The sequence below is a fragment of the Hirundo rustica genome, chromosome 10, assembly GCF_015227805.2.
Source record: "Hirundo rustica isolate bHirRus1 chromosome 10, bHirRus1.pri.v3, whole genome shotgun sequence".
NCBI classification, from domain to species: Eukaryota; Metazoa; Chordata; class Aves; order Passeriformes; family Hirundinidae; genus Hirundo; species Hirundo rustica.
The window spans coordinates 9,771,657-9,790,721 of NC_053459.1; the positions used below are offsets into that span (position 1 = coordinate 9,771,657).

The 19,065-nt window shown below is 39.2% G+C and overlaps 1 long non-coding RNA gene across 3 annotated transcripts in view; it reads right to left on the bottom strand.

The window, feature by feature from the left end:
- Nucleotides 1-9,383, bottom strand: part of LOC120757097 (uncharacterized) — a 123,748-nt gene extending 114,365 nt beyond the window's left edge. For all 3 annotated transcript variants that reach the window (XR_005702349.2, XR_005702355.2, XR_005702350.2), the window contains exon 1: nucleotides 9,319-9,383. This is a non-coding gene — a long non-coding RNA (uncharacterized LOC120757097). The remainder of the gene's footprint in view (nucleotides 1-9,318) is intronic.
- Nucleotides 9,384-19,065: the final 9,682 nt, after the last annotated feature.

Sequence of the window (19,065 nt, forward strand, 5' to 3'; positions counted from 1 at the left end):
ACAACCAGAAAACACCCAACAATTGCCCTGTAACTGTAGTGCAAGCTGCTCTACTCTGATCTTTTAAATCAAAATAGCCACGGCCACATATAAAACTATAAATTCCTTTGCATCAATTCCTACCCACTAACACATTTATTAGTATTCAGATCAGTCAAAAGTTCAGCATTCTGCATCATTGTATGGTGCTTGATCCTCCACTCCGACATAAGAGCTTCTGTAAAAGAACATAGCTCTATGCCAGTTATCAACATCGCTGACTATGACAAAAAAACATGACCTGGGACCCCTCCCCTCTAAAAATTTTAAGTTTGACTTTTCAAGCATACAGCTCTTTGATCACATCTATAATCAAAACTTTAGGCTGCTTTCTTGGGAAATATCCTTTCTGTGTATATTTGGTACTTCAAGCTGTTTCATATGTTGCTTATTTACAAAGCAGAAGATGATGACAACAATAACTGGAATTGTATGAAAAGAAGTTTTACTCTCACATTGCCAAAAAAAAAAAGCATGACGAAATTAGCGTCCCTACTGCTTAAGCATTATTCATGCTGGAGGACCACTCCGGCGTCACTGAAAGAAGAAGATATGGATCTCTTCGGCAAGACCCACTGAAGCCATCAGCAAACTTTCAGTTGGTGTGAGCTTCGTGTGACATTTTAGAGTCAATTCCTGACAACTTGTTCCAGGTCAAAGTTAAAACACTTTTGCTGCAGACCAACCTATTCCATTTCTATACTACACAACAGAATTATCCACTCCAGTTAGGCGCATTAATTACTACAATAACTGATGCTAAACTCATTTAGTTACTCAGCTCATTATAGGATAATTACTATTGCAAGGTTTGTACAAAGAGGAACAGAGGAAAGAGGACTGGAACAGGGTCTCCCTCACTGGATGTATTCCAGAACTGTCTGGATGAAAACCTGCGCCATGGGCTCAAGGATAACCCTGCTTGAGCAGGGCAGTTGGACCAGGTGACCTACTATGGTCCCTTCCAACCCAGCCAGTTCTGGCTCTATAAAAACTGTAAATCCCGGATTGAGATGGCAGCATCTCCTGACACCAGCTACAGCCAGCAGTAGCCACAAAGCAGACAGTGGTTTCCTAGGGCTGGCAAAGTCACAATAACAACAGAAAACATCCCTGTGTGATAAGAAGCAAAGATGCTTCTGATGTTACTGCTCTGTGCCTGCTTCCATCTTCACCCTCCTGCTGCTGCCCTGGGATATGCTGCAGCAGTAAACCAGGCTGAGGGATCCCAAAGGCACCTACCCCTATATTCCCATTGCTTCTCCTGTGCCCCAGACAGCAGCTCTTCCCTAGTTTCACCAGGTCAGACAGAACTGACAGGTATTGACCCTTAGACAAAACTGCATTCCTGGGGCAATACACCCTGTGCAACCTCCAGCAGCCTGGAGTCGGCCCTCTCCCAGGTTAACTACTGGGTGCAAAATGTTAAAATGCACACCTGTGTTACCCAAAGGCTTAGGCATTTAGAGCTAAAACAGCAGCATTTGAAACTTAGCAAGAAGCAGTAATTCGTAGGGCACAGAACACCGCACACTATATCTCAAACAGCAGCCCACATAAGTAAGACCTATACCAAAAACTGGGGCCCTGGCAGAGGTTTTCACAAACAACCTCAACGAATGCATTTGAAATCCTTGGCTGTCATTTTGCTTCTATCATGACTCTTCATAAAGACATTCCTGAAAATGTGAATTTCAGAATCATCTCCTGATCTCTTAAGGAAAAAAATGACTCTATTTATCTGTCCTTCCACAGGCAATCAACAAAATTGTTGCACATTAAGTGCTTTGCTGCCTCATGGCTAAAACTCTTCTTTCCTGCCCTCTCAAAATACCCACATAAAATATATGGTGACTACCAGGCATAGTCTTTGATAACAAAAGTAACTTCAGCAGCCAAGGCATGACCATTTCTATTAGCCTTTACTGTTATTTCAGTATCTTTTAAGAGACATATTTTGTTAATGGATTAAAGACCCATGAACGGCCACAGAAAACATCACTCAACTACTTAGACTTGGTTCTTTGCCAAGAGAAAAGAGAACTGTGATTGAGGAACAGGGAGTCCTCTAAGAGAGGAGAATTTTTCCAGGTATGAAATTACTGGTGTTTATGCTGTAGATCCTACTCTTTGTTTTCCTAAAAAAAATATATTTTCCCTTTCTTGCACTAAATCATGCACACACTATGCGACCTGGCCTTCTTTTCAGGGAGCTGACTGCATTTGCATAAACAATAACAGTCTAATGTTTATCAAGTCATTAGTTCCTCATGAAAGCATACAGCTGTAAAAAGACTTTTTTCTTTAGAAAAATTCTAGTCTAAGTTATTAGCAAAGAAAGCAGCTGCACAACTGTAGATCTTAAAGATCATCAGGGCTAGCACATAAAGCAATCAAAACATGGAAAATTTATGGAAGGAGACATTTTTACTGATTTGTTACTTGCTTCTTTCTGTACAAAAGTTATATTTACATATGAATATAATTCTGGATCACAAATAAAATTTTATCCATTGTATTTTTAAGTGGCATTATAAAATAGTAAACCAGTAGGAAATTCTCAAACATATGCTTGCCTACAGCTTTTATAACAGCCAGTTTGGAGAAAAAAAAAAATCTAAATCTACATCTTGTCAGTGTTTCCTTCATTATTATAGCCTTTATATTCCAAAAGCACTACTGTGGTAAAAGTGCCTGAAAGTCCTAAAATATAACAAATACAAAGGCTTATAACTGTATACAGACGCAAGTTATAGAACTTTTCCACAAACTTCACTCTTCTTTATTTCTTCTGCAATTTTACACCCTGGTATTTTGCTTTTCTATGACTTTAAAGTTGTTTGTAAGGGTTGAAAAAGAGCTGAAAGCAAATTATGCCTCCCCTACCAATTCCCACCTTCCTGCTGAAGGTCCTTTTCCCTTGAGTGCCAGGGAGGTGCTCACATACACGTGCTTCAAACACTAACCCATAAGAGGGACATTACAGTGAGACAGCCCTAGTGTCCATAAGGCCAGTGCCAACAATGAAGTACCTCAGCATACTGCCCTGGCATTTCCAAGGCAACAGAAGCAGTTTGGGACAGAATTTGGACCCTGCCAGGAAGAGACTGAGGCTGTAACTTGATCAGCACAGGCCTCCAAGATAACAAAAGGCAGGTGGAGTTAAAGAAACACAGAGCAAAGGGCAGAGAAAGCAAATCCTATCCTGACAGCATCCCAGAAGGATTCAGTGAAATGGGAAGTGGTCCTCTCTTTCTTACAGTTAAATAGAAAGGCTTCAAGCACGTGCTAGAGGCATGTATCAACACCCCATCCTTTCAGCTTTTCCCCTTTACCATCATGCAATAATAGATACAGTCAAGATCCTGATCCCCTTGCTGATACTGAACAGCATCCCTGGCTATGGCAATACAAAGAATTCAGTGTAATACACCTGGAGTGAATATGCAGCCTCAGTGGACAGTACATTGCCCTCCAAGCATTTAACTGGCTGTATAAATACTCTATTCTGGGATAAGTGCTGCAAACTTTTACTTTGATTTAGCCAAGTTGCTCTACAAAGGCTTCTTTTGAGTTTAATGGGGCTGTGCATGGAGTGACACTTCAAAGTCCAGACAGTAGCAGCCAATCCAGTGCAATGAATACTTTGCAATCAAACAAATATATAACTCAAAATTCCTTGGTCTACAGACAGCATGGAAAGTTGGAAGATAAGCGGAAAACATGGCCTTTCTTTCCTCATTTTATGAAAGGCAGTTAAGCCTCCTCTAACAGCAATGAGCCACTACCATAAATCTAAATGGAGAAAGCCTGTTCACTGAGCAAAGACAAAACAAGTTACTGTATATCACAGCAGAGGAAGGATCTAAAGATCAAAGGGTAAATACCATTTCCTGCAATTTGTTTTTCCAGGATACAGCTTACTCAGCTCCAAAGTTGTTCTACAGTAGAGGGAAAAAAAAAAATTAAAAACCTGTGAAAGGGTGGGAGAAGTGCATGTTTAGGCTCTGGTAGATAAACATCCAAACACCAAAAATAGAGGCATGCTTGTGTAATAGAAACAATGTATCTAGTCATATGAAATAACCCCTTTATTGTTATATATTTTTCCTCTCTAGTATTTTGTTTGATATATTCTTTTCTCATATTCAAGGGATCTTTAGGGTCCCCTGAAGCTGAACAAACGAGAAGTGTGGCTCTGTAACTCCTAACTGCATGCCTTGTTTTGCTGTGAAGAACAGTGCTCACTTGATGGCCTGTGGATAAAGGCCATTTCACCACTCTAGCCATAGCATGGCATATAGTTCTCTCCTTAAATATAAGAAACATCCTGTACAACATTACATGAGGTACAGAGAAAACACACCACAAAAAAAAAAAGCTATAAACACAAAAGTAATTGCAATTTTGTAAGAGCTTTTTGAAAGGTTTCAAATCCAGCTCTCAAAGTTATTAAAGTAGACTTTCTCCTCACTGCATTATATCCTTTACATTACAATGCTGCAAGGTTTTCCCAAGAGATTCTAACAGAGCGACTGGAAATATGATGGATTCTCACAAAAATGCTGTGATTGAGAAAGCAACAGGAGTGATCTGGAGTTCTTCTCACACACTGAACTGCTCAAACACTTCCCAATACTGTTGCTCTGAGGGACAAAGACATTTTTCCCTTGCAAAGAGAAAAGATGGGGTAGGGGTAGATGTGCTGCCTCTGTGGGAAGATGAAATGCCACACTTAACAGTGCTGGCTTTCAGCACACACAGAGCCAGGTGCTACAGCAGCTTGAGGCCAGGCAGCCAGACCTCCTTCCACAGTGCCCACATCAGCAGTGTCAGGGGACAGCCCTGAGCAAGGACTAAAGCAGTCTTGCATTTCCTCCTTTTCTATTTTTGTTCCCCCTAGGGGGGAGGAACTGAATCTGCCCTGGACTCCCAACACCAAACAATCAGAAAGGGCCACAGCCTGTGCTGGGCTAGGGCTCACACAGCAGTGCTGGACACAATTCAGAAGTCACCAGTGAGGAAGTGAGGCCACTTCCCACCTGACAGACAGAAATATCCCTGTGAGCACAGAGAAAATAATTCTTGCCATGTGGTGTGGATGAAGTCTAACTCTTCCAAATGGTGACTACCACAGCCAGCCCAGAGCAAAGACACATCTTGGTTTGCTTTTACCCCAAAGCAAGAACCTGAGGTTTTTCTTGATTTGTTTTCCCCTGAAAACTAGGGACTGCACTCCTTTTGTTCTGGAAGCCAAGGGCAGGTTTGTTTTGCATTCCCCTGACAACCAAAGCTCTACGGCAGGTTTTCTTGACTCAAAAACAAACTACCTATTTACTTTAGTGAGGAGAGACAGCTTCAGGTGTGCCCCAGGAGGAGATATCCCCTAGTTTTGGAAAATAGTTGAGGATAGAATTTACCCTCATTTGTCAGAGTAGCTAGCAGTGGTAGGGACCCCTCCCTGTCTGTTCTTCACCTCATCAACTGTCCAAACCCTTCGGTGCACCACGCAGCTTCCTAGGTGCTCCCCAGAGTCCTTGCAGCCAGGCAGTGCAGCTACATGGCTGAAGCTCTCCTGTCATCACAGCCAAAGAGCAGAAGGTCTCTGCACCACCCCTACTCTCAGCAGTCCATAAGCTGATGAGCCACTTCCTTCTGTCCATGTAACATGTCTCTGCCTCTGGAAGCACAAAGGCACCCCTCAGACCTTACTCATAATGTCACTAAAGATGAACTGACTCCACAATTAGCCTTCCTCTATCTTCAAGCCACCAGTATATACAAATATAATCCATGCAGTAATCAACATCCCTTCTTAGCTTTGTAGCAGCTTTCCATCTACTAATTTTCATGCAAGGCTTTTGTTTCATAAAGGGTCAAAAAATCACAAAAAACAGGTGAAATAAAAGCTATATTGAAATGACATCAAGTAAATGAAAATCAGTAAAACACAATGGCATTGTACATTGACATTAAGTTGTCTTTTTAAAATACCAGAGCTACAATTCGTTTTGGCACTGGTTCTCTGTCTGAAACCACAATCTCTCCATGGCTTTATTTTTAGTGTCTTTTCTGAGCATTAAACAATTCAACCAACCACTTAACTCTAAGGATGTGAGTAGGCTCACTGAAATGAAAGTTAAATGCTTTCTAAATGTGAATTATCCTTAGTTCTTCAAAAGCCATTAAAATTGTACTTAAGTGTAGAGAACTTTTAAACCTGCAAAAATCTAAAAGTAAACAATTTATTATCAGAGTTTATAGCAAGCACTTCAACTAGGTAATAATGTTGGCACTCATTGGCTTAGCTATTTATTTTTTAGAGAAAATGTACAGAAAAACTCACTCCATTTACCAATCCTTTGGGAGACTTTCATTACTGGTCTTATGTAACAGCAATTGAAGATAGAAACAAAATATTATTTAACAAGGTTTTATATGACAACATAAAGAGTGACTGCTAGCTGAGTGTTGATCTAGACATATTTCTGCCAAGGTCACTTCCCTGCCAAAATACACATCCAATAACCATACATAAATTTTATTTTTAATGAATAACCACTAAATGATTGCATAAACAGAGTAAACTGCAGGTAACTGCAGGTTATAATGAGTATCTGTTGTAGCAACATTAACCAACACCTCGCACGGGCTGACTGCAAGACAGTGTCACCGTCACCAGCCTGCTGGTTGGTGGCAAACCAAATTATGTTGGAACACATCAGTGGTTTCCCTTGGTGAGAAATCTACATCCTTGCAACATCAGCTTTCTCACTCTTGAAGCATCCCTCATATATTTCCTTTTCAGACATTTGGCTTTGGAAAGCTTAGAACTTATAAAGGAATAGTCACTGACCTGGAAAGTCACTGTGGCAAGACTTCCCTATACCCTGCCCAAAATATAAACATGCTTATGTGGAGGACGTGTGGTCTGGAGTCAGAGTCTGAGACTTAAAAAGTCAGCTACCAGCTCCTTGTGTGACCTTGGCCAAGCCTTTCAACACCCTTATCCTTCAGTTCCCTAACTGCATAACTAAGAGAGGGACGCAGAGGGCTTTGTGAAGGTTATTGATCGATTGCTGTTTGCAAAGCCTGCCGAGGTGCCACAGGGAAAAAGCTTTAACCTGTATGTGTTTAAGGGATCGATGCATGTTATTACATTATTATTGAAATAATGGTAAATACATTGTACCAAAAACATTAAGAGAAAGGAAGAGAAAAACAGTTACATACCAGCCGGCAAAAGAGGAATTCATTTGGTACATGACGTCTGATCTTGTAGCAGCACGGAAAGCACAAGAAGAACCTTTTCTAAGAAGGGGTCTGATGCCAAGGGCACTCAGCACCACCCAGAATTAGGCACCCTCACTCATCTTAAAGATTTATTTGGGAGCCACCCATTTAAATCTTCACAGTGGTGACCATTCATGCAATTTTCTTCAAAAAGCTGCCTTGTAATTTTCTTGTTACAAGATCCTTTTTATTTCTATGCTTTCTTCAGCCAGATGTATATTAAGCTAAATTCTTATTTCCCACCCATGCAAATGCAAGGGGCATTTTACACTTTTCTTAAGTAGTGACACATTTACGACTGTAATTTCTCTAAAATGTCATTCAGCCAAGATTGATTATTTGCTGCATAGTGAGTAGAGGAAAGAAAGAAAGGAGCTGTCAAGCAGTCTTGCTTTTCTCTTTGGGGTGAAAAAATAAGCTTATCTTTAGAAAGACAGATCCTTTTATTAAAGGATGAAATGAGCACTGAACAAATACTATGAGGAATTCCAGTTATGCTGATACTAATAGAAGAAATAGTTAAGATGGCAGAAAAAAAACCTTCCATGTTCAAAGACTTCAAATGCATTTGTACTAGGTGGGTCTTGACCTGGTAAGACTCCACTAATTTCCTAGGGCTTGCAGTTGCATGAGGTCCCCTTTGTATGACACACTTAACCCTCTGCCTCACCCACAAAAACATTACCAGGTCATGTTTTCACTAATTTATTCCATTTCTTAATCTTCCTTTTATGTGTTATAATAGTCATTCTTACCTTCCTGTGGCCAGTGAAATTCTGCACTGGAAATTGTAAGTATATTCTATCAACATTTTGTTACCGGTGTACTGTAGAATTATTATAGAATCAAAATATGCAACAAACTGCATAGAACACAAAAGTGCCTTTTCTCAAATTTGCTTCTCTCAAAAACAACTAACAAATAAATCCATCTCTATTCCCCACAACTCAAATACCTGCAGTAACTATTTAGGCAGATTAACAAGATTCCTTTCATTTTTTACTGCTCTAATCCTTGTAAAATATTGGTCAAGGACCAGGTTCTAGTACCTTTACTGACAGAAAACCTCATGGAAATCTGAAAATCTTCAAACTGACTTTGACAGCTTGTTAATGCTATTAAATTAACCAATGATATCTGTGAATGACAAACCAAAATCCCAACAAATGGTTCAACAGCTTTTCCAATGTTATTAGAAAAAGTGTGCATTTATGTAAAGTACAATATGCATTTAGTGCAATTTGACACTGGAAAAACTGCTACCTGGTAAAGCAATGCCCAAGTTCCAGCAGAGTTTTGAAAGCATCTCTTTTCCACAGCAGCTCTGAGCCAAGCTCCTCCACCCCCCTGGCTGCAGCACACCTGACCAGCTCTCACAGCTGCTTTCAATCCCCAAATTAGAACACAGGTGGAGCTTGAGGCACTATAGCAAAACTATTTCAAATATTACAACCTGTGTGGGTTTCCAACACTACCACCAGTCCCAGAGACAGCTGTTAAAAGTACTAAGGACTGGGAAAAGGCTCTTGAAGGAGCAAGGAAGGACATTTTAGAAGGCTATTTCACACTCTGCATATTGTTCAATCAAAACAAAAACTTCCAAATCCCAAGGTGCAGTAAACATTATACAGAGGAAAAGGAGAAGATATGAGAGCTTAACTCCAAGCTACTGCAAGGTGATTTCATACCAAACTAGGCAAAACAGAGCAATCTCCATGGAAGGAGATCAGCGTTTATCACAGGTTATGCTTTAGCCCAGTTGGCTGACATTTTAACTCTCCATCTGAGCCTGAAACTTGGCAGATAACACAACTTTCTTTCTCTCCTCTGCGAGGTATCCCATTTTCTTCCAGAGCATTCAAGCAATTAGGCCTAAAGATCACTTCTGCTATATGGACATGGGCTAATTTAACAAGATAAATTACAAAAAACAAAACTGTTTCAAATCAAAAGTGTGATGTGAAAACAGTACTAAAGCTGACTCACCACTACTGCCCTCCTCACAAAAGAGTTGTTTCATATCCCAGCATAGATGGAGCAGACAAAGCGCTGCACTACTATGTGAGAAGAGGAAGAGTTTGGGTCTAAATAGAGCTCCTGAGCCCTCCAGGTGGGGCTCATCAGCACAATCAAGGCTCTCAAGCCCTGCCCTTTGCAAACTGCCATCAGGACATGAAAAAGCAGGTGTGAAACAAGGGCTGAGCCCCACCTCCAGCTCTCCCCTCAGAGCTTCCCACCACCGCCAGTTCTAAAACATTCTTTGCCTCTTTTTTCCAAGTCTTGCAATTATGCCCAATTTTGTAGGCATTGTTTTAAGCCTGACACTAACACATGAATTTGATGCTGAACACAGAATCAGTTAAACAAAAAAAAAAAAAAAAAAAAAAAAAAAAAGTGACGAGATGGAAAATACCTCTGGTTATAAAGTGCATCCCACATCAACAGAGAGTTGCTCTCAGGATCTTCTGTCCTTTGGAGCCATTCAGGTCATGAGACTCACCAAATCCCTTCTCTAAGTGTTTCCTGATAGCCACTTCTTTTTTTTTTTTTTTTTTTTTTCCATTTTACAAAGGATTAATTTAGTCATAATAGTGCACCCTTCAGCCATCCATAAATCCTCTCTCTTCTTAGTATGTGGACCTTTGCAGTAGGCTAGACAGTTCACATATCCTCTTTAGTCATTGTTTCCTCATTCAGATATTTCTTTTGGAAAACAAACTTGGCAGAGAGCAGAAGACAGCTCTATTACCATCAAACCTCCAGTGACTGCAACTGGAAAAAGAAAAGCTCCTTAGTCGAGTACTTCAATGTGCAAATAACACATTTTGGAGTTAACAGCAATCCCCAGAGTGGTGATTCTCAGAAGCTCTGAACATGGAAATCTCACTCCAGGAGAGAGAAGAAGCTTTAACCAGCTAAGGAATTGAGGAGAAAGATAGTGTTTTCTCACAAGCACGAGTTGGATCATCTGAAGCTTCTCCTGGCTTGGACATGAAACTACTGTGTGGTCTCCTGTGCCTTTCTTTCCCTATCTGTAAAATGTATTTATGAGAATTTGGCTTCTTTTTTCCCCTCTTAGTTTTTCTTATGAGTCGCAGATTTCAACCATGGGGCAAGCAAAATTTTGAGGGGAAAAGGATACCAGAAAGTCCAGTATTCCTCGAACCCTAAAAGCATCAGCTCATGCATCACAGATACCGTTCAAATACTGAAGGAAATAAAACTGTCATCATTCTCACTTGATGAGGAAGAAGTAAAACACTTCCCAAACTCGTGGAAGAAGGTCTGTCAAAAATCTGTAGGGAGGTGCTAATATTCCAGTGTTGAATGGGAAGTAAACAGGAGAATGAAAACCTGGCAAATGATGCTACCTTCTGTTACCTTTGTCTCCATACAGCACATGAGCACTGAAGTGGTAGCTGGGTTGTGAGTGGAGTACCTCATTTGGAATCACTCCTGACGCAAACTTCAGCACTACTGTGCTACGTTGGTATGACACCAACAGACTGGTTTAGAGATGAGAATCAACATTTAGTTTCTCTAATGACTAAACATCTCCAACAACCACAACGCTCACCAGAAACGAAACCCCAGGGTAAATTCTGTACTGAGTTTGCAGCACTCATCCCTGCTCATTCATCACTCATGCAGGCAGCGTGTCTAACCAAGCACCTTGGTCAGCATCAGTACACAAAACCAGCTGCAAGGCTTTTGTCATGACACAAATTACACAGTGAGATCTGGATGGACTGCAAGAAATTGCAGCTGGGTTTTCAAAGCTGCATGGGAAGAAAACCAGAATGACTTTCTGTAAGCCAAAGGAAGATTTCTCCACTCTCTACTCTCCAGGGCTAAAAAACGACAATAGAAACTAGTTTTGACCAAGATGAACCTTATGAGATAAAGGCACGGGGCCACACCATCCACTGCCTCCAGTCTGCTTCTTGAGTTCCCGCTCCTGGTCGTTCACAGCTGAACATAGGTGCCAAAATGCTTTTAAGGAACCAAGAACTCTATGCCAGAACTGAGTAAGGCAAATTTACCACCCAAAGGAGATGGTCCTCACTTGAGAAAGTATTTCAGAAAAGAGAATTTTTTCTTGACTGCCTCAGTTCCCAAATAGTTTTTGTTCAGCCAATCTTTTCTAAGTCCACACTTGTTTGATTAGAGCAGTATAAGGAAACCTGGCGAATCCAGATCTGATGATCTTATTGACAGTCTCTATGTGAGTTAACAGTACAGTGCACATAATCTGAGTTCCTCTGCAGGGTATTTCCTATCACTACTGAACCATCTAATGCCACACAATGAAAGCTAAGTTGGAGCCATGTGCTCAATAGAGTCTCCTGAAACATGTAACAGTGACTCCTTTTCCTTTATTTTACTACCTTTTTTACTGCATCCTGTAAGAGACTAGGCTTGATTTTGTAGGAGTACACAATTTTAAGAGTGAACTGGACAAAAATTTCTAATCTTTGTCTGTTCAGTTCATAAACTATCATGCGAAAACTTAGCAACAATTGCCTTCTCTACCAAAAGGACTTTCAAGTTTAATTCAATACTGCCTGACCAGTGTGAAACTCAGTAGCAGCCCACTATGAGGAATAATTGTAAAATCTCTACCCACACTACATGTGTCAAAAATATTATTATCCCTTAAGTTTATGTTTATACCAAATTATTTATGCAAAAAGGAGGAAAACCACAAAGAGTGTCCCTCACCTTTTCGTAGATTTACAATGGGAAAATGAGTTCGTTCTTCAAAGTTATGTGTAGGAAGAAATTCATTTGTCTCTGCTCTGAAATGAAAGCACACATGATTACCAGTCTAATCAATCATGCCTCTTGTATTTATCTAGTTTGGTGTGGTTTGTGTGATATCCTTTTTATTATAAAGAATTTAGGCTCCTATGTGTAGTCAAATCCAGTTCATCAACACACAAAACAATCAACAGCTTGTGTAAAGAGGCAGCAATGTTATTGCTGCTCAGTGACCAGTAACACTGAGTGAACAAAGTGCAGATTCCTACAAATTCCTCCGTGAAACTAGCTAGATTTAAAAATACGAAACTACAGCAGTGAGATCTTCTGAACTGGTAAGTGAGAGTTTGCTGAAATTATTCCAGTTCATAGTATGGGGTTCTTGGCACACAGAACAGGCCATAGGTTTTCTAGATACACCTCCCTGTCCTACTATATGCATAAAAGATGCTGTAATATGTTCCATCAGTACTAAAGGACTATTATATAAATTTTATATAAACATATTTCTACTGCCATTAGTAGAACTACGACAGCAGAAAACAAGCATAACAAAGACAAATCAAGTGCCATATGGACACATGAGAGATTTCAAAGAAAATTAGCTTCTCCATCTAGACAAGATAACTGACTCATCCGTAAAGACATTATGTACCAAAAGTAATAATTTTAATGAAGAAAGGAGGAATAAGCTTTTACATTAGAACTGAAAACAAACCGGAGTGAAAGCAGTAAATTGAGCCAATAAAGTCCAGCAAAAACATGAATCATCCAACCCAACAGAAAATATTTGAAAAATACACAGTGGGAAAATGCCACAGAGACCAAGATGAGACAAAGTAAACATGTCATGTAGAACAGATGCTGCAAAACAAGCACAATGGCAAAAATAATTATATGTTAATCAAAGTCTCAAGACAAAAAAAAAAAATCAATATATTGGCAAGCATCAAAATAGCTGCATCTGGGTTTGAACAACAGAATTTGCAAAAACCCCACCTGCAAATCCAGCCATGGAGGAGGTGCAGGTACAACCTATGCCAATAATTCCTATACAGATATCTCTATCTTGCTGACTGATAGCGTCTGACACAGTTGAATATTAGAATTAGTGATTGAAAACATTCACTGATTCATAAATAATTTCCAGATACATCATTTCTGCCAATCTTTGTATTAGAAGGGGACTGATAAACTTCACCTTACCACTCTACATTTCCTAACTAAGAAAACCTAACTCTACATTTCCTAACTAAGAAAAGTTAGCTGTCTAGACCACGGTCAGTCTTCAATCTTCACGTGTTAGAAGAGGTTAGCAATGTTAAACATGCACAACCAAGGGAAAATTCTCGTCGAGTAATAGATGAGACCTAATCCATGAGGCCTGAGTAGTACATATTTAAGTCAGGAATTACTACTCAAGTAATGTCCCAAAAATGGAATCTCAGAAGAGAAAAGCATTAGAACAGTGCAAAATATTCACAGTTCAGTGAAAGATGTTAACAAGTGTATACATAAATATGAAATTTCAGAGGGTCTAAAATTTAAAATTTAAAAACACATTCAGATGGTTATAGTTGTCTATGATTATGAAACACAGAGAAAGCAAAATTGTAGTTCAGCAGGGCTAAGTCAGTTTCTTTTGTTTCTGGAACCAGAAACTGAACTAGCCTTTAGCACTGATGCAACACTAGAATTTTAACCTGAGGGAAAAAAATTATCTTTTTGATAATTCTGCTGTAATGGTTATGTGCCCTAAACTATAAATAACAAAGTCCCCACAAACAGAAATACAGAAAACTGAGGTCTGACCTCTTCTACCTGAGAGCCTGAAAAATAATTTCCTTCCTAAAACTGATTAATTTATATAAGAAACAATAATGAGAGTTGTGATCAAGCAGAAGCAGAATATACACAGTAGACAATTCCCACCAGGTATTAATGTTCCTCAGAAAGTAGAAAGAAATTTTTATTTCCAATTTTTCTGCTATTAGAATTCAGCCTTCCTCTCTCGTTCAGAAACCATAGAAAAATGGGTTTTGCTCAGCTTTACATTCAGCATGGCAGAGGTTCAGCCAATAAATGCAGAGAGTAAGTCTCAGGGTAAGAAGCAGAAGACAACTATGGATGGCCCAAAAGAGGAGGGGGGAAAAGGCTGAGCCAAACATAGATGGTTTCAAGACTGATCCTCACCTCTCACCATAATGGAGTTTGAATACTACTAAGGGTGAAGCTAAGCAATGGACACGGATGGAGAAATCAGCATGATGTGACCATGCTCAAGCTCTCTCCACACACATGTATTTACAAGCACACACACCAACATCTTCAGAGAAAGCATTCATGTGAACAGGATTTCATTACTGTTCTAAGCCATCTTTAGCCAAATTTTCTCAATGTTAAAAACAAAAAACAAAACAAACAAACCAAACCAAAAAACAACAAAACACAAACACACACACACACACACACAAAAAAAAAAAAAAAAAAAAAAAAAAAAAAAAAAAAAAAAACAGCCAAGAAGCTGCAAATCTATCAGAGAAACCTGTAAAAAACCAGAATCAATCCAGTAAAACAGCTAACTTTGGTGTATTCAAGCACTTTGCCAATTACAGTAGAAGAAAGTGCTTATGAAGCTTTCAGCTCTATTCTGCTACTTTTAAATGTTGTGCTTGCAACTGACTGGCATTTGAAACATCAGATCCCTATTCACACATAATATTATAAGTCACCTGGTAAAACACAAATAAAACTAATTAAATGCCATAGCTAATATATTTAGTCACTTCTTGCAAGCTAAATGAAAGAACACATGAACAAGTGCATGAACTTGTACATGAAAAGTCATCCCTCTGCAATAAAACATTTTTTTTAACCTCCTGAGCTGGACCCAGCTGCTTTTCATACATCTATAACAAACTTTGTGCCAAATAAACTGCTTATATATTTTTCTAAACAAGCCCCACTTTACTTTTTCCAATCAGTCCAGACAGATGGCAAGTAAAGAAAACACTTTAGTGTCAATCTGGTGGAGACTGTCACTGAAGTAATTTTGCCAAGAAAAAACAGACTAAACATTAATGAGGCCAAATAGAGAAGCTTGTTTTACAGGCTGGAGGTACTAGATTTCTCTGGACTTACAGAAATTCAATAGTAGCTTTAAAGTGCTTGCAAGGAAACACTTCTCCACCTTCCTGCAGCATGTAGCAACCGTATTCTAATCGGAGTAGCAATGTTCAGTCTACACCAGCAAGAATGGGTATTACATTTCTAAAAACATTGGCAAGAGCCTGTTTATTTTCTTTTTTTTCCCCTCCTCTTGATGTATGCAACGTTTTTCCACCCTTACAATGATTGTATTTTCCACTTCAAAGAATGAACTTTGTGGAATTTGCCTATGATGTTACCAAGTAAGTCACTCCTACTGAAAGCCTTTACTGTTCAGCTTTTGAACACTGTCCGAAATTATACCACACTGGTGCACAAGTATCAACTCCAGCCTAATCCCTCTTGCACCTGCTTTTGTGCATGTATCTAATAATGCCAAGAAAAAGGAAAGAAGATTAAGGAAGATCCAAAATAAAAACTCTCGTTGACAACGTGCTTGTTTTGCCTTGTCAAGACACTAAGATTTTTGCCTACAAGACACAGTTCAAGTTTGCATTACCTAGTATGCCTTGCACCTGAGATGCAATTCCCTCCAACTGCAGCACTTTATTGCTTATCACATGCTGAGACCTGACCAGGTACAATAACCACCAAAGCAAAATCAGCCTGAGTGCAGCATAAAAATCTGTGATTGGCTCAGGAGGTTTCTGACAGGTTGGTTACATCCTTGGCATCCAGGCCTCCTCAGCAATTAAAGGATCAGTTAAGCAAGAGTTACAGAGTGCATAATACATTTTAAACAGTCACTTCACTTCAAAAATTCATCACAGGAAAACTGCCATCAGTTATCTTTATGTCCCAGACTTGAGCCTTTTGGAGAAAACAATTTCTTAAGATGCTCAGACACTGGTTTTATTGGTAAGTTTGTGATTCTCTCTCCTGTGATGGGAAAAGGCTTCTTGATAATATTTAATTATGTTTAACACAACTAAACCCCATGAGAAAAGAGGGAGCACAATATTCACATTAACACTGCCTTCATCAGTAACTGGTGCAGTTGCTCTTGTGTCAGGAGAGACATGTAAAGTATTTTGAACTGTCAAGGCAGAATTTTATTGAGCAGTTTCCAATGGTCAGGAAGATCCAAAGGTAAAATGGACTCACTATAGTACATCTCTCAAAGCTGTCACCTTTCATTCTTCTTTTGTAATGCTCTTTTCTCGTCTTGTCTTTTTTAATACAATGACTTGTAAGTATTTTCCAAAAATACCAGCCATTTGAGGATGAATTGCCAGGTTTCCTTTCCTCTTCTGGACATCTTAAGCAGTGGTCCAGACCTTAAGGAGGACAGCATGTTGGATGGGAAACATCTGGACACGCAAACTGCTGTGTGAGGAGCACTGTGGAGATTGTGGCAATGTCTGGTAGCAGTGTAGAACTTTAGAGAAGAAAAATTATTTTGAGCCTAAAGAAATATGAACAGATTGAATTATTCACCCTGACTAGCTCATTTTGTTGTTGGTTTGCCTTATTTCCCCACAAGAGTATTAAAGTTTATCAGTGTATTCACCAGACACTGTGATTTCTTTCTAAAGCAGATATAAGTCTGGAGGATCTAAAGATACAGATATAGATAAATAATCAGGGATGAGTTTAAAAGATATATTCAGAAGACAAAGCTTCAAAAGATGCTGTTAACTAGATTGCTTTGTGCTAAGGACATTCAGTAAACAGATTATCTCTAATAAGCTTATCCTGTATTAAAGCACTAAGGAGTCGATGCTGTGATAAGAGTTTTCAAAGGCGATGAATTATAGACACACAGTCTTATGCAAGGAGCAGAGCAAGCTTTCCCTTCTCCCACAGTGCTGCTCAGTGGCTCTCTGCACACACTCTAAGTGCTGATGAACACAGACACACCAGATAAGTCATTCTGGGAAAAATCAAACAAATTAATTATTAGAAAATTGTCAGGACAAAACAAAAATCTCTCTGGTCTCAAAGCCACCTGTAGAACTTTCATCACTTTCAGAGAGGCATGAAAAGATCAAACCCAGTATAAACTTTGCCTGAGAGCAGAACTGTTTTCCTGCAGGTATTTCAATCTGGAATAGTGACATAAGCGTTCCACCAAGAAACCCTCAGACATCCATAACCACGCAGGGACAATGGCAATAACTGCAAAGCTCATCCAAGAACTGCAATATGGTTTTGCTTTCACTACAGTTTTAAAATCAAGATAATTAAATGAGGAGGAGTAAAAGGGGGGAACTACATGAACAGAAGTTGCTAGAAAGACCAAATCAGTAAAATCTATGGTATTTACAATAATTTTTTGAACTGGGAAATGCATTGAGACCAGTCTAAGTCATGAGTAAGCTTCCAGTATTCATAGTGGAAGAGGTCACACTGTTTCTGGGGCTCTCAAGCCTTCAGTTCGCAGAGAAGTCCCTCAACATACTGCATTTGAATTGTGAATACAGAATGCATCATCCAATTTGTTAAAAATGTTTCTAAAACTGCAGTAACAAAGTCAGCATTGATACAACATCATTTGCTGCAGGCTTTAAGGAAATCATTCCATCACTTCTGCACGCACCAACGCATAGTTGATTTATGAAAAGGCCAGGGAGCAAAGAAATTCTCAAACCGGTGAAAGACGTGTGAAATAATCAGAAGGATGTCTAGCTAACAAAAGAAGATTACAAATGCTGAAAGAGCAGTAGACAGGCACAATAAGGGAAGGAGGCTGGTAAACAGAAAGATTTAGGAAAGTTGAGGCAATTACCCACTAAGAAGTAAATTCTTGAGTCATGTTACAAATCAGCATGTCCTACCAAATCTAAGTAGGAATGTGCCAATTAGCAGAGCAAACATTCCACTTCTGAGAATATCTGCCTGCAATGGTCTGCCTTGGAAGGTGAAAACACCAGGTTTGAGCTGTGGACTCTAACAGTGATACCAGGGCTCCAGCCAATTTTCAGGGTATCTTTTCAGAGTCTGATCAGGCACACAGCTCTAATGATGGCTGAGAGACTGCCTGTCATGAGAAGTGGTAAAAAACAGCCTAGGGTTTCCATAAGTTTTCACTATGTATTTTTCCACCCTCCAGAAAAAAGCATGTTTGTTAAACACAAACTGTGTAACCTTGTTGTCGTGGATAATGCATTAATTATACAGTTCTACAATTAGCAGCTTCAACTTAAAAATAATAATAAAAAAAACAACCACGTTCACAGGTTTGCAGGCTGTCACAAGGAAAATCCACAAAGTGTTTCTGTTTACTTAATTTGCTTGTGAAGTTGCTGTGGAAAGAGAAAAATAATGATGCATAGGAAAAAAAAAAATCCTCCAGAGAATCCAGCCATTGATTAAAAAAATGTTAATTAAGAATGCCTTCAGAACGATATCTAATTTTGCATACAGGGAAAAAAGCATCTAAGAGAGATTTAAAGGCAAGTCCCATGATATAGATGCTTTGGTTTGGATTAAACTGCTAAAAGCCTCAGACTTTAAACACCATAGAAAAAAAAAATACCCTACATATACCAGAGGGAGTATTAGCATTGTAGGGAAAAAACCTCTATACAATGTGATAGTTTATAATTACAAAGACAGTGGAAATAAAAAGTTTAATAAATCACTTTTCCTCCTATTTTTTGCCTTTAAGAGTTCTCTGCTTTTCAGCTAAGCCCTTATTTAAATTTCAACTGCAGTAAAACAAATCTGCAGGCTTCACTGTCTGGCAAGTTGTTGGGGAATGAAATCTTGATCTATAAATTAACTCAAAATCTACATATCTAAAAGTACAGCACACGCCCTGAGGCATTTAAATCCCATAGGTGGTAGGTCAGACCGAATTGT